The sequence below is a fragment of the Macaca thibetana genome, chromosome 15, assembly GCF_024542745.1.
Source record: "Macaca thibetana thibetana isolate TM-01 chromosome 15, ASM2454274v1, whole genome shotgun sequence".
Lineage (NCBI taxonomy): Eukaryota > Metazoa > Chordata > Mammalia > Primates > Cercopithecidae > Macaca > Macaca thibetana.
In genome coordinates this window covers 40,546,772-40,559,874 of record NC_065592.1, presented here as the reverse complement: position 1 = coordinate 40,559,874, position 13,103 = coordinate 40,546,772, and positions in this window count along the sequence as shown.

Genomic DNA, 13,103 nt, shown 5'->3' with positions numbered 1-13,103 from the left:
TATTATTATTGACTAGAATTAAATCTAGGCATGGAGAAATTAGCAAGTCCATATGTTCGTATAGTTTTACATACAACTTTGCAACTATGCTCCTGAAAGTAAATCAATTAATTTCACTGTCTCCATCTAAGCAGTGATATTACAGTTGGAGCAACATTAAAAAATACAACAAAAACTTCTGGTGCACATTGTACAATGTGTTTCTACCTTGCTTGTTCTGCTTCCCTTTTCATAGTTTGCAATACTATTTGTTCCCAGTGCTACTTAGCAAACTTTGACTGAACTGGTCCCCTAAGCATGCATTGACTACCACCTCTGAATTTTTGGCCAGACACTTAAAAGAGTTTTCTGTAGAAGGAGTTATGTAGTTTACTGCTTTTTTCTCACCTGTTGTTTCTCTGTGAAGAAGGAGCCTCAAGTTCCCCACTGGCAATTATGTTCTGTCACAAGTCCTGGTAAGTCCTGGCTGACAAAATCTGGGTACTCTCCTTTCCTGTGGCCATATCAGACATTGCTAATCAATCAGCATTCTTCTTGCAAATTTTGAAGGACCTGGGAACCTTCCAGAAGTCAGTGCTCAAGGCAGCCACTGCTAATTGATCAGAGGGCGGAAAAGGATATGTATTTGTCATCCTCATTGTAGGGGAAAGAACCCAGGAATGGATTAATTCTAATCCCAGTTCTGCCTTTAACTAGCTGTATGAACTTGAACGAATCATCTCCTTCTCTGAGGCTCAGTTTCTATATTTGGAACAAGTTGAATAATCTTTAATTCTTTCTAGTTCTCAGTCTCCACACTTTACCATGCTCCCTATTCCCCACCACATGTACACACACTCTCCCATCAGGTGGGCTCCCAGCACCCAACGCAGGCTCTGATCTGCTCCTTTCCTGGGACTTATCCAAATGATCAGATTTTATCAAACATCCTGGGATGGCTGAGGGCCAAAGAAAACATTCTCAGATGCTTAGAATTACCAAATCATAGCATTTCTGCTATGAAAGTTGCCTTAGAGCACAATGAGCTGAATCCTCCATGTTAAAGATGAGCAAACTAGAACAAGAGAAGTTCAGTGACTTCCTTGAGGTCACGCAGCAAGTCAGCAGGTTGATCTGGCCCCTGTTTGAGGACCCATCAAATCTGAGGCCAGGCATTGTCCTGAATCTTGAGAAAGTTCATAAGGATCCTAGCTAAGAGCAAGCTGGGGAAGATGCTGGCCACCCGGGTGCTCTGGAAGCCTGAAGGGTCCTGGGGGGGATGGGGGCTGCACACAGCTGGAAGTGGCTGAGGAACACCTGCTGGGGATCCAAGCCTATGCAGTGTGACTTGAGGAGGTCTTGGCCCCTGTCCAAGTCTCTGGTCTCACCTGTATAAAGAGGTGGACTGTACAATCACTGGTCCTCAAGCCAGGCTAAGCAGCACAATACTTGGAAAGTTGACAACAACAACAACAAAATGCAGTCTAGACGCCACAGCCCTAAAGATTTCAATTCCATTGGTCTGAGTAGGCTTCCATATCTGCATTTGTATAAAAAGCCTCATTGGTGGTTTGAATCTATAGCCAGGTACAGTGAGTTGAATGGTTCCTCTCCTCCAAAAAAAAAAAAAAAAAAAAAAAAAAAAAAAAAGAAAGAAAGAAGGAAAGAAAAATGTTCCATGTCCTAATCCCCAGAACCTGTGACTATTACCTTATTTGGAAAAAGGATCTTTGCAGATGTGAAGGATCTTGATATGAAGAAGATCATCCCGAATTACCTGGTGGGCTCTAAATCCAATGCCAATGTCCTTATAAATGTAAGGCAGAATGAGATTTAACACAGAGAGAGGAGAAAGAAGCACTATGACCAGAGAAGCAGAGATTGGAGCAATGTGGCCACAAATCAAAGAATGTCTATAGCGCCAAGGAACTGGAAGAGGCGAAGAATGGATTCTGCCCTACAGTGTCCAGAGGGAGGGCAGTACTGCTAACACCTTGATTTTGGACTTCTTGTCTCCAGAAATGTAAAACAATAAATTTCTGTTGTTTTCAGTCACCCAGTCACGTGCCCTGGGCTTTACAAATCAGATATGCCCATGGAAGAGTGTGGTTTAGAAATGGACCAGAAGGAAGGGGGCTGCCCAGAACCCACCTTTGGCCCAAGCAGCCCTAGAGACCTGCAGCTTTGAGGGTGTCAGAGCCTGAGGTTCTGGTGCTGCCCAGAGCTCAGCATTATTTGTGAAAGCCGTAGGGTCTATGCCAAGGAGGGGTCTTCAAAGCTGTGATCTCACTGCGTGGTTTGGGCACTTTTTCTGGCTGGCACATTTAAGCTGGACTATTTGGCTATCCTGGAGATTCCTTTGAAAGGAAAGGAAGTTCTAAACGTAAATGCCACCTCACAGACACTTGTTAATCCTCTCTTCTTCTCCTCCCTCCTGCCTCTCCTCTGCCACGCCTGTCAAAATCCTTAGGACAGTGTATCATTCTAAGCCTTGTGGGACCCTTGAACAGGGATATATTGGATCTAAGTTCCCACAAAATGGCTCTGATTGTTTGAAAATGCTTAGAGTCCCTGCTCCTCTGTGGGAAGGGGTAAGACTCTCCAGGATTACTGAAGGCTGCCAAGGTAGAGTCAGGGAAGGTGCAGATGTTCCTTCAGCTCCTCTCCTCCCACCTGCCTTGTTCTAGAGTTTAAATTTCAGTAAGAATAAGTAGGGGAGGCCGGGCGCGGTGGCTCAAGCCTGTAATCCCAGCACTTTGGGAGGCCGAGACGGGCGGATCACGAGGTCAGGAGATCGAGACCATCCTGGCTAACACGGTGAAACCCCGTCTCTACTAAAAAATACAAAAAAAAAGCTAGCCGGGCGAGGTGGCAGGTGCCTGTAGTCTCAGCTACTCGGGAGGCTGAGGCAGGAGAATGGCGTAAACCCGGGAGGCGGAACTTGCAGTGAGCTGAGATCCGGCCACTGCACTCCAGCCCAGGCAACAGAGCGAGACTCTGTCTCAAAAAAAAAAAAAAAAAAGAATAAGTAGGGGAATTTTCACTGGCTCATGTGTGAACTTGAATGTAAAAGTTGACTGCAGGCTGGGCACGGTGGCTCACGCCGGTAATCCCAGCACTTTGGGAGGCCGAGGCAGGCGGATCACTTGAGGTCAGGAGTTTGAGACCAGCCTGGCCAACATGGTGAAACTCTGTCTCTACTAAAAAATGCAAAAATTAGCCAGGCATAATGGCAGGCGCCTGTAGTCTAGCTACTTGGGAGGCTGAGGCAGGAGAATTACTTGAACCCAGAAGGCGGAGTTTGCAGTGAGCCGAGATGGCGCCACTGTGCTCCAGCCTGGGCGACAGAGCGAGACTCGGTCTCAAACAACAACAACAACAACAACAAACTGACTGCATTTATTTCCAAGTTGACTGCCCAGTTCTTTCCCTAGACACCTCTTTGGGAAGGTTTGTGCTTTGCAGTGAGAGGTACCTGCAAGCTTACTTGTTCTGAAGGACCTTCAGTGCAATGGCAAAGTGGTTATGGATAATCCAAAAACAAATGAACAAAAAGGGTGGGAGATGAAACAAAGAGCAGCATTAGCAAAGGAGAGGTGAAAGACATCTGGAGTTAGTCCTCCTTACCCAAACTCCACAAATGGCCATTGTCTGTACAAGTCATCAGGCCATGAACCCCTGAGCCGTGGGGGTGGGGTGGGGGGTGGCAGTGGTGGTAGCAGAGGGAGCAGGGACTCAGACAGACCTGAGTTCAGGGGCCAACTCTGGCTTCTGCATCAGATATAAAATCCGGGCCATTTAGGCAGATTCTCCTTCCTCTCTGAGCCTCGATTTTTAAAATTTCATATATTTTATGTATATCCAGTCTGCCCTGTATTGTTATTATTTGCAGTCGTTGTATTCTAAAAAGCCTCTGGGAACACTGCACTGGCAGATACTGAACCACTACTCCAAGGGGAAATAACAGGGTTAGGTTCCAGTGAGCCTCTGGTTACAGTTCTGTCAATCATAAAACATAATCATGTGTGTGTTTCTGTTTAAAGACATCTTATTTAATATTATTGCTGATTCATTGACATTGAACTCACCTGTTTAAAGACAGCTTATTTAATACTACTGCTGATTCATTGACACTGAACTCATGGTCAACAGCACTGTAACTCATGCCTGAACGAAGCGTTTCTACCACAGCTATTTTCTCTGTAAGGAGCATCATAGCCTCCCTGGGCTTACTTCAGTGCTATGCTGGGCGACCATTTGAAACAGTGAAATACTAAACAAAAAAGCACAAAAATGTGAAAAATGTGGTACCAAGTAGACCACAAAAGGACACTTGTTTATAGTGTGAGAGCTGAAACAAGGAGGCAGAGTGTCGCCTTGTTTGACCTCAGCTGGGAATGTGCACACTGGGCAGCTACAACTTTTTGCCATTCTGCTCACAGCAAAAGTGCTGCAAGTATTGATTTTGGGGTTAAAAATTAATCTTAATGAATAGGCAGATTTGCAAATATAGAAATTATGATTAATGTAGACTGTATATAAATATAAATATATATTCAGTTGACTCTTGAACAACACAAGAGTAGCTGGGATTAGAGGCACCCGCCATCATGCCTGGCTAATTTTTGTATTTTTAGTTGAGGCTGGGTTTCACCATGTTGGCCAGGCTGGTCTTGAACTCCTGACCTCTGGTAATCAGCCTGACTCGGCCTCCCGAAGTGCTGGGATTACAGTTTATGAACAGATGGGTTCTCTGTGCAAAGGCAGTAGTTCTTACAATGAGTAACCTGAGTTGGGAATGAGTAATCACAGTATGAACTGTGCAGGAAACTTACACAGATTTTCTTCCACCTCTGTTACCTCTGAGACAGCAAGATCAACCCTTTCTCTTTCTCCTCCTCCTCAGCCTATGCAATGTAAAGATGGTGAGGATGAAGACTTTCATAATGATCCACTTCCATTTACTGAATAGTAAATAGCTTTTCTCTTATGATTTCCTTAGTGAAATCTTTTTATTCCATGTTACTTTATTGTAAGAATCAGCATATAATACATACAACATACAAAATATGTGTTAATTGAGTATTTATATTATGGGTAAGGCTTCCAGTCAACAGTGGGCTATTAGCAATTGAGTTTTGGGGGTTCAAAGTGGGGATTTTCGACTGCATGGGGTGTCAGCTCCACAAAGCCCCTCATTGTTCAAGAGTCAACTGTATCGCTACTTACCTCACATGGTTTTTGTCAGGACCAAATGCATAGGGAGAAGACATCTTCTGCCAGAAGGCACTGTACAAGTGAATGTAATGCTTATGTAACATACCAGCCTGGTGGATGCCTTCTCAGCTCAAGAGTCACCCCCACCAGGAAGTCTTGCACAAAGGCCAGAACCTAACTGTAAATACAAACTAGAACCAGATTCTGAGTTGCCTAGGTAGGGAGGAAGGAGAAGACAGTCAAGAGGAAAACTTGTTGGCCGCATTCAACTTCTCATCATTTAGGAGCCTAGTTGCAAGGGCTCAATTTGTTGCTTGGCAATACCAGGATTTGCATCCAGGATCTCTGATGCAAGAGTTAGCAGCCTTAACCCCTAGAATATATGACTATTAATTTAATCACATAATCATTGAAATAAAAACACATCACTTAAAAATTCTTGGAGAGAACTCATGCAACTCTGAGAATACATGTATGCACTTCCCCCCATCACTCTACTCGGAGAAACATCGCTTTACTAGAGTCCCTCTAAAGATTGCTAAAAGTCATAAGCTCCTTTCCTGCTCCGTTTTTTTTGTTTTTTTTTTTTTTGTTTTTTTTTTGAGATGGAGTCTCACTTTGTTGCCCAGGCTGGAGTACAATGGCGTGATCTTGGCTCACTGCAATCTCTGCCTTCTGGGTTCAAGTGATTCTCTCACCTCAGTCTCCTGAGTAGCTGGGATTACAGGCACCTGCCATCATTCCCAGCTAATTTTTGTATTTTTAGTTGAGGCTGGGTTTCACCATGTTGGCCAGGATGGTCTTGAACTCCTGACCTCTGGTAATCGACCTGGCTCGGCCTCCCAAAGTGCTGGGATTACAGGCGTGAGCCACTGCTCCTGGCCTCCCTGCTCCCTTTACACCCTCACCCTAGAAGAAGATAGTGACATAGCATCTGCAAAATGACACAAGACGGCAGCTGCATGGGATGAAGACTTCTTGTTGCAGGATGGTTTGAGTTGGGAATGAGCTGGCTCCGGAAGGATGAGGATGGAGACATGGACCAGGAGTCGGCCAAGCATCAACAGAAAACAGCAGAGGCTCCTGAGGTGGGAATGCTCCTTGCTGGCCGAAACCCAGCCCCATTTCCCCTCCACTGCCTGTGAGTTTATGAACAGATGGGTTCTCTGTACAAAGGCAGTAGTTCTTACAATAAGTAACCTGAGGAATTCATTTACTCCACAAACATTCAGCAAGCATCCACTGTATTCCAGGATTTATACAAATGCCTGGCCATACCAAAATTAGTATTAGAGAACAGTCACATATTACTTACTTTAGAAGAGACAGTTGGACCCAGGGGTTGCAAATGCATCTTCTGGAGCCTGGCTGGCTGACCACCTGGATTAAAGTCCCTGTGTTCTTTGGGCAAGTTGTTTAACCTTTCTGTGCCTCAGTTTTCTCATATGTAAGATGGAGAAAATCCTAGCACTTACCTATGGAATTTGTATGGCATTAAATGAAATGGGTTAATGCATGTAAAGCTTTCTACCAGTACCTCTCATGTAATAAGCACACATTAAATGTTAGCTGTTACTAACTTAAGTGGACCAATCCCATTCATGTGACAGAGAGAGAGAGAGAGAGAGAGAGAGAGAGACTGGGAAAGAGAGGGAGAGAAGAGATGTATATCCTTTTGAGAGCACATAAGATGGGATTTTGAAGTATCATATTGATTATGTATGGTTTTTACCTGTGAAGTTACTTCAGAAATTAACTCCTACATAGAGCAATCCCTCTGTATTACTATTACTAGTAGTGGCAAATATTTATTGTGTCACATACATACCAGGCCACAGTGCTAAGTGCTTTACATGTATTATTTGCTTTAATTCACATAATAATCAGTACCAATATTATTTACATTTTCAGATGAGGAAATTGAAGTATAGAGCAGTAAAGCAACTTGTCCTAAGTTGCAACTGACACATGGCTGGGTGGAAAGGTGAACTCAGGTTTTATTAGTATAAATGCTGTGTCTCACCCAATAAGCTATACTGTCCTTGGGAATTCACAGTTTGGTGGCGCAGCTGGCCATTTTAAACAAATAATTGCAATAATTTGGAAAAGTGCTAGAAGAGGTGACATTGTAATTAAACTTTTTACAACCTGTCCTCTCCCCTTCACTCTCTTGTTGGCGCCTAGATGGCAGGAACCAGATCTTACCCATCTTGGTTGGCCTTGCACAGGCAAGGTGTTCGGTAAATATTTGCTGGTTTGGTTTGATTCAAGTGAGATAGAGGGACTCTTTCAGATGGTGCTAGGTATCTGAGCTAATGATTTCTCTAGTATGGATTACAAGCCCTAAGGGGATGTTATTATTTCTGAAGTTAGAGCCAGAAATGACAGTCTCTGTTTCAGGATGTAAGAATCCTCAAAATGGGAATGATGTACAACGCAGGCAAATTTGCTAAATGTAGGCTGCTTTGGTTTCTGGGTCATTTACAACTGGCTACCTTGGACTCTTGTATATTCCAAAAAGTTCCTGGCTGTTCTGTCTCTCTTAGTAATAAATTGAAAGCCCAAAATAAGAAGGCAGATTGTATTTTTGCAATGAAAACCCCACGGGCTACATTTCATACATAATAGCTCACTCTTTGCCAATCTGACCTCCTCCTCCAATCCCCAAGCTCATCCCGCCTCTGCTTGGACACACCTAAGAGATCACCACCATTCATCCATCTTTGGGAAGTTCCACACCTCAGGAAGGGTCCTCTGACTAATTGGAAGCTGCTTTGCTAGAGGTTCTTCCACCCATCCTGCCTCCCCAACCCAGGCCTATGCAAGCATCCATCATCTTCCTTTGCCTCAAGACAGCTCTTTAGAGATGAAATAGTCAACTCTGCCCCATATCCATAGTTCCTTTAACCATCAGCTAGACAGTGTTATTTCCACCCCTTTGGCAACCTGGATATAAGTGAGGCCCAGAACACAGTACTCTAGACATGGTTTAAATAGTTCAGTAAACTTGGACATCTGAACATTGCACTTTAAGACAGCATTCTTATTTCTATAGCCACAGCCCACCTTTGATGGATCTTGAATGTACAGTGAGCTGGATCCCATAGTTCTTTCTCTTTCTATCGCTGTCAAAAAAAGAGATCACCAGAGCCCCACAACCAATAAGCATGAGTCTCAGGACCCTGAGATCCAGTGGGAAACTGCCACGAATAGGGAGTGGAGAGTTCAAAAGCACAGAGGTGATTCTCTCCTCTTTGCACAAGACCTGGGATTCACATCATGAGGCCAGGCCACAGGAGAACACACAGATGTAAGTAGGCCCTGAGAAAGGACACTGGCTCATGATTAGGAGATCTGAGTTTTGCTATGGATTGAATTGTGTTTCCTTCCACCCACTGCTCTGCCCAAATCCATAAGTTGATGCCTTAACCCTCAGTGTGACAATATTTGGAAATAGGGCCTTAAGGAGGTAATTAAAGTTAAATGAGGTCATAAGTTGGGCCTCTAACACCATATGATTAGTGTCCTTTTAGGAAGAGGCACCAGAGAGCTCACAAGATCTTTCTCTCCCCATCATGCGAGGTCACAGTGAGAAGGTGGCTATCCACAAGCCAGGAAGAGAGCCCTCACCAGAAACCAACTCTGCTGGACCCTGATCTGGGACTTCTGGTCTCTGGAACTGTGAAAAAATAAATTTCGGTGTTTCAATCAGTTTTTGGTATTATGTTACAGCAGCCCAAGTAGACAAATTCTGGTTTGAAGCACACAGATCCACTTCTTGTGAAATAGAGATGACAACACTGCTTTGATCACAGGAGGGGATGTGTGGGGACATACACTGGATGGCCTCCAGTCCCACCTCATTAGGTCATATGGACAAGAAACAGCCGTCTGACATCAGAAAGCAATGACAAACTACATACATTTCTACAGAGGTCTCTTTTATATGGACAAAACCTATGTGTCTTCCCACAGTCGCCCACACTTTCATAGCTACACCATTTCTCTCATCTGGAAGTTCTCTTCTTTCCCCTTCTCTCTTCCCAAACTTGTAAACCAGACTCCTTGAAGGGGAGGAGGGCCAGCAAAAGAAAACCAGACTCTTGGTTTCTGATCTGCTTTCTGGCTTTCCCCTTTAGTGTGTTGGCCACATTGACTCCATTCTTCCAAGAGCTCCTTAAAAGTTCTCAAAGGCATCTCAGATGTATGTTCTGGTGGGGAAAGACTGCTATAAAGCAGTGTTTACACAACTGAGAAAGTTAGCTCTTCTACCCCTCCTATCCCTGCATGCACACTGTAGGAGCCTGCAAACAAAAGTCTGGTTCAAATCCTACCTCAGCCACTTGCTACCCAAGTGACCTTGAGCAAGTCACGTTACCTCTCAGAGCCTCAGTTTTACCACCTGCAAAATGGGATGATGTGCCTGTCAAGGCTTTGAAAAGATTAACTTTGGAAAGATAATGAATATAAGGTATCTAGTAAGTGTCGGGAAACAATATACTCCTTCCATAGCAAGTTACGTGCAGTCAGCATCATGCAGGGGCCAAGAGGATGTGCTCCATGATTTAGGCTGATTTGTTTCTTGGAAAAATTCCAGAATAGACAGGGAGACAAGACAAGCACAACAATATCTCTAATAGAAAGTAGAGCGTGCTGACTGGATAGCACAGGACTGTGAGAGATACTAGGTTAGGCAGAGTCCAGAAGGCTGCCTGGAGAGGTGAAGTTTGAAAGGGTCCTTGCTGGATGGTCAGAGCTGGCCATAAAGGGAAACAGAAGAAAGAAGCATGGCACATGTCTAGGGAAAGAGAGTCACTATACAGAATGAGCAGGCGACAAGGCTGGAAAGGGAATGGAGAGCCGGCATTTGTCTGTTAAAGACTGACTTTCTGGTTCCAGAGTTGGAGCTACAAATGCAAACAGGTCCTCTAAAAGGACTTTTACACAGATTCACAAGGCCTGAGCAAAACACAGTCCAGAAAGTTTTAACACTGCCTCTCATTTACCCAAGACCAAATAGGAAGAAAGTGGATTACTAGGCTAGGGGTGTCAGTGTTTCCCAGCCTTCAAGCAGGTTTGGGGCCAATGACTCCAGTGGAAAGTGGAGACAGTCTGACTGTACCTAGTCCCTGAGGAAAAGGGGACCTCTGCATCCTCTCCCAGTCCAGGTGGCCTTATGTCAGCAGGAGTAAGAGTAGCAGGACCAGGTGTCATTGCCTCAGGCTGTTCAGGAGCGGTGGTCACTGGCTCTTTTCTTTTATGTGATTAACTGAGCATAGACCTACCTTTTATTGACAGTCATCTATCATTGAGCCCTGGACTCTCTGGGCTATAGTGATCACCAGTTCTTCAAAAATGTATAGCTAAAAGCCTGTCCTATCTTTAATGTCTCACACATAGCGCTGGCTTCTAAACATGAACAACTAAGGACTTCTGCCTTTATATTTAAAGCCGATCTGCTTCAAGAACTTTGGGATAGTGTTATCTTCTTATGGACTTCGGGCACCAAAAAAGGATTTTCCCCGGGACTCATACCAAGATCTATGAGTGCCAGGTTCAAGCAGCTGAAAGGTCTTTCTGTAGGTTCAGGAGGTGTGTGAGATGTCGGTGGGAAATCTAAGGCCCAGAATGAGGAAGACAGTAGTGGCAGAAAGACCACTGGGGAGAGGGTGGAGTATATCGTAACTGCCTGGAGGTAAGTCTAGAGGGACTAGGTTAGGCTGGGGGCAGAGGAGAGGAGAGATTCAAGAAATGCAATCAAGGATAGACCACGACTCTCCAAGTGTGGGGTGGGTTCCAGCCGCTAGGGAAATTCTTAAGGAGGAGGTGGGGCACTTCTTCCACGGTAGTAAGATGAGGGAGTTCCCTCTTGTTGATTCTATTTTCTCTGTAAAATAGGAGAGGTCATTCACTAGGTGTTAGATGCTGGGGTAGAGGTAGGGAGAAAGGAATGGATGATGTCTGAGAGCCCCAGATGAAATGCGGGGGGTGCGGGGATGGAGGATGATGGCATGAGAGAAGCATGCATTAGGAACTCTTGCAGGAGCAGCTCTCCCTGTTCGCACCCTCCACTTCCCTAAGTCTCCTGAAGGAGAAAAGTGCTAAGTACACATTGCCAACCAGACCACAGGGAAAGAGACCGGGTTGCTCTGGGATCCTCAGAAGGCATAAGTGGTTTAAGTCATCACTGCCCCCTGAAAACTGCAAGGTCCACCGCAGGAGGTTGTTGGAAATGATAGATGTGAAATGCTCAGCCAAGGAGGGGCCGTGTGTTCGATGTTAATTCAGTTTCTTTTCTTTCTTCTTCTTCTTTTTTTTTTTTTTCCTATTTTTTAGGCGTTTCCATCTTTAGAATGTTTGAACTGGAAAAGATCATGTAGTCCATGGCACAATTTTGCCACAGGGAAAAGAGACACATCCATGATAGAACAATGGGTGCTCCAACAGAATGAGCAGGGTCATATGGGAACACTTCTGAAGGACAATTAATCCCAGCCTGGGGACCCTGGGGACCTCCCCAGGGAGGCTTCAAACTCAGATGGCAGGAGCCCGGTTCCTGCTGTTAGCCAGTTCCCAGGGCTGTCACTGCAGGCTGCTGCAGCCCTCGTGGATGGGGTACACTGCATCAACTTCAGCCATTGCCCATGCAGCCTGCCTCACCCATAGCATGCCTGTGTCCCCTGCCCTCCTCCACCCCCAGGCTCTGGCTCCCTGCTGATCTTCTCCCACACGTAGGCACACACCCACACTGGCTTCCAGCCGTGGCCGCCCCTAAGAATGATCTTACAGGGTGGAAAGCTCTTAGGATACTTTCCTGGGACTAGAATTTCATTGTGGAAAATCTCCCCAGGCTCCAACCGCTGAATCATCCCTTGAGCCTTGTCCAGGAAATCAGTTTCCCAGATTGCACAAACTCACATGCAGAAAAGCTATCAATATGTTCGCATTTGTATCCATGTCGATCTCCCTTCCTTATTCCTTGATATAATGAGTTATCTAATTATGGTGACATCTGTTGAGGAGGAATCTAGCTTCCCTCTCCCTGCCCAGAACCCAGCAACCCAGCACAGGGCTCTTTTGGGGGAGATCACACGCTGCGGGGTTTGTGTAGGAGAGGCAGAACCCCAACAGAAATCAGCCGTGTCTGCCTCGTGGCTTTTGTTATCCCCAGCTACCAGCCACCCGATATCCCAGGCACTTCCTTCAGAGATGGGCAAACCCACAGACTGTGCCAATGTTAGAGCTATAGGCTCCTTGCCCTCAGGACTCTACTCTCAGCCCAGGGTGATTGAAAAGGAGTCGAGAGAGAAGAAGGAAGAACATGTGCTGGTTGCTTTGCCTTTATCTGGTAACTACACATAAAATTTCTTTTAACCCAGAAATAAATGTTCATCGGTTTCCACCACACAACCTGGAAATTAAAGGATCCACAACACCTCCTCTCTCACCTCACCATTCCCCAAAGCCAGACGTTAAGGCTTAACCAACATTTATTCACTCATTCAACAAATAATTGTTTTGCACTTACTAGACGCTAGTGGGTCTTCAGACAAATAAGCCCAATCTTTGGAGAATTTAACATCCAATGACACAAATGATAGTCACACAGGCAGTTGGAGAGGATGCTGAGTGAGACCTAGAAGACAAGGCCATCTGGTCTAGATCTCCCTCTGCCATCGTCTCAGGGCATCTTTAAAAACCAAAGTCGGCAAGGTGTGGTGGCTCATGCCTGTAATCCCAGCACTTTGGGAGGCCAAGGGGGGCAGATCACGAGGTCAGGACATCAAGACCATCCTGGCTAAGGCGGTGAAATTCTGTCTCTACTTAAAATACAAAACATTAGCCAGGCGTGGTGGCACATGCCTGTAGTCCCAGCTACTTGGGAGGCTGAGGCAGGAGAATTGTTT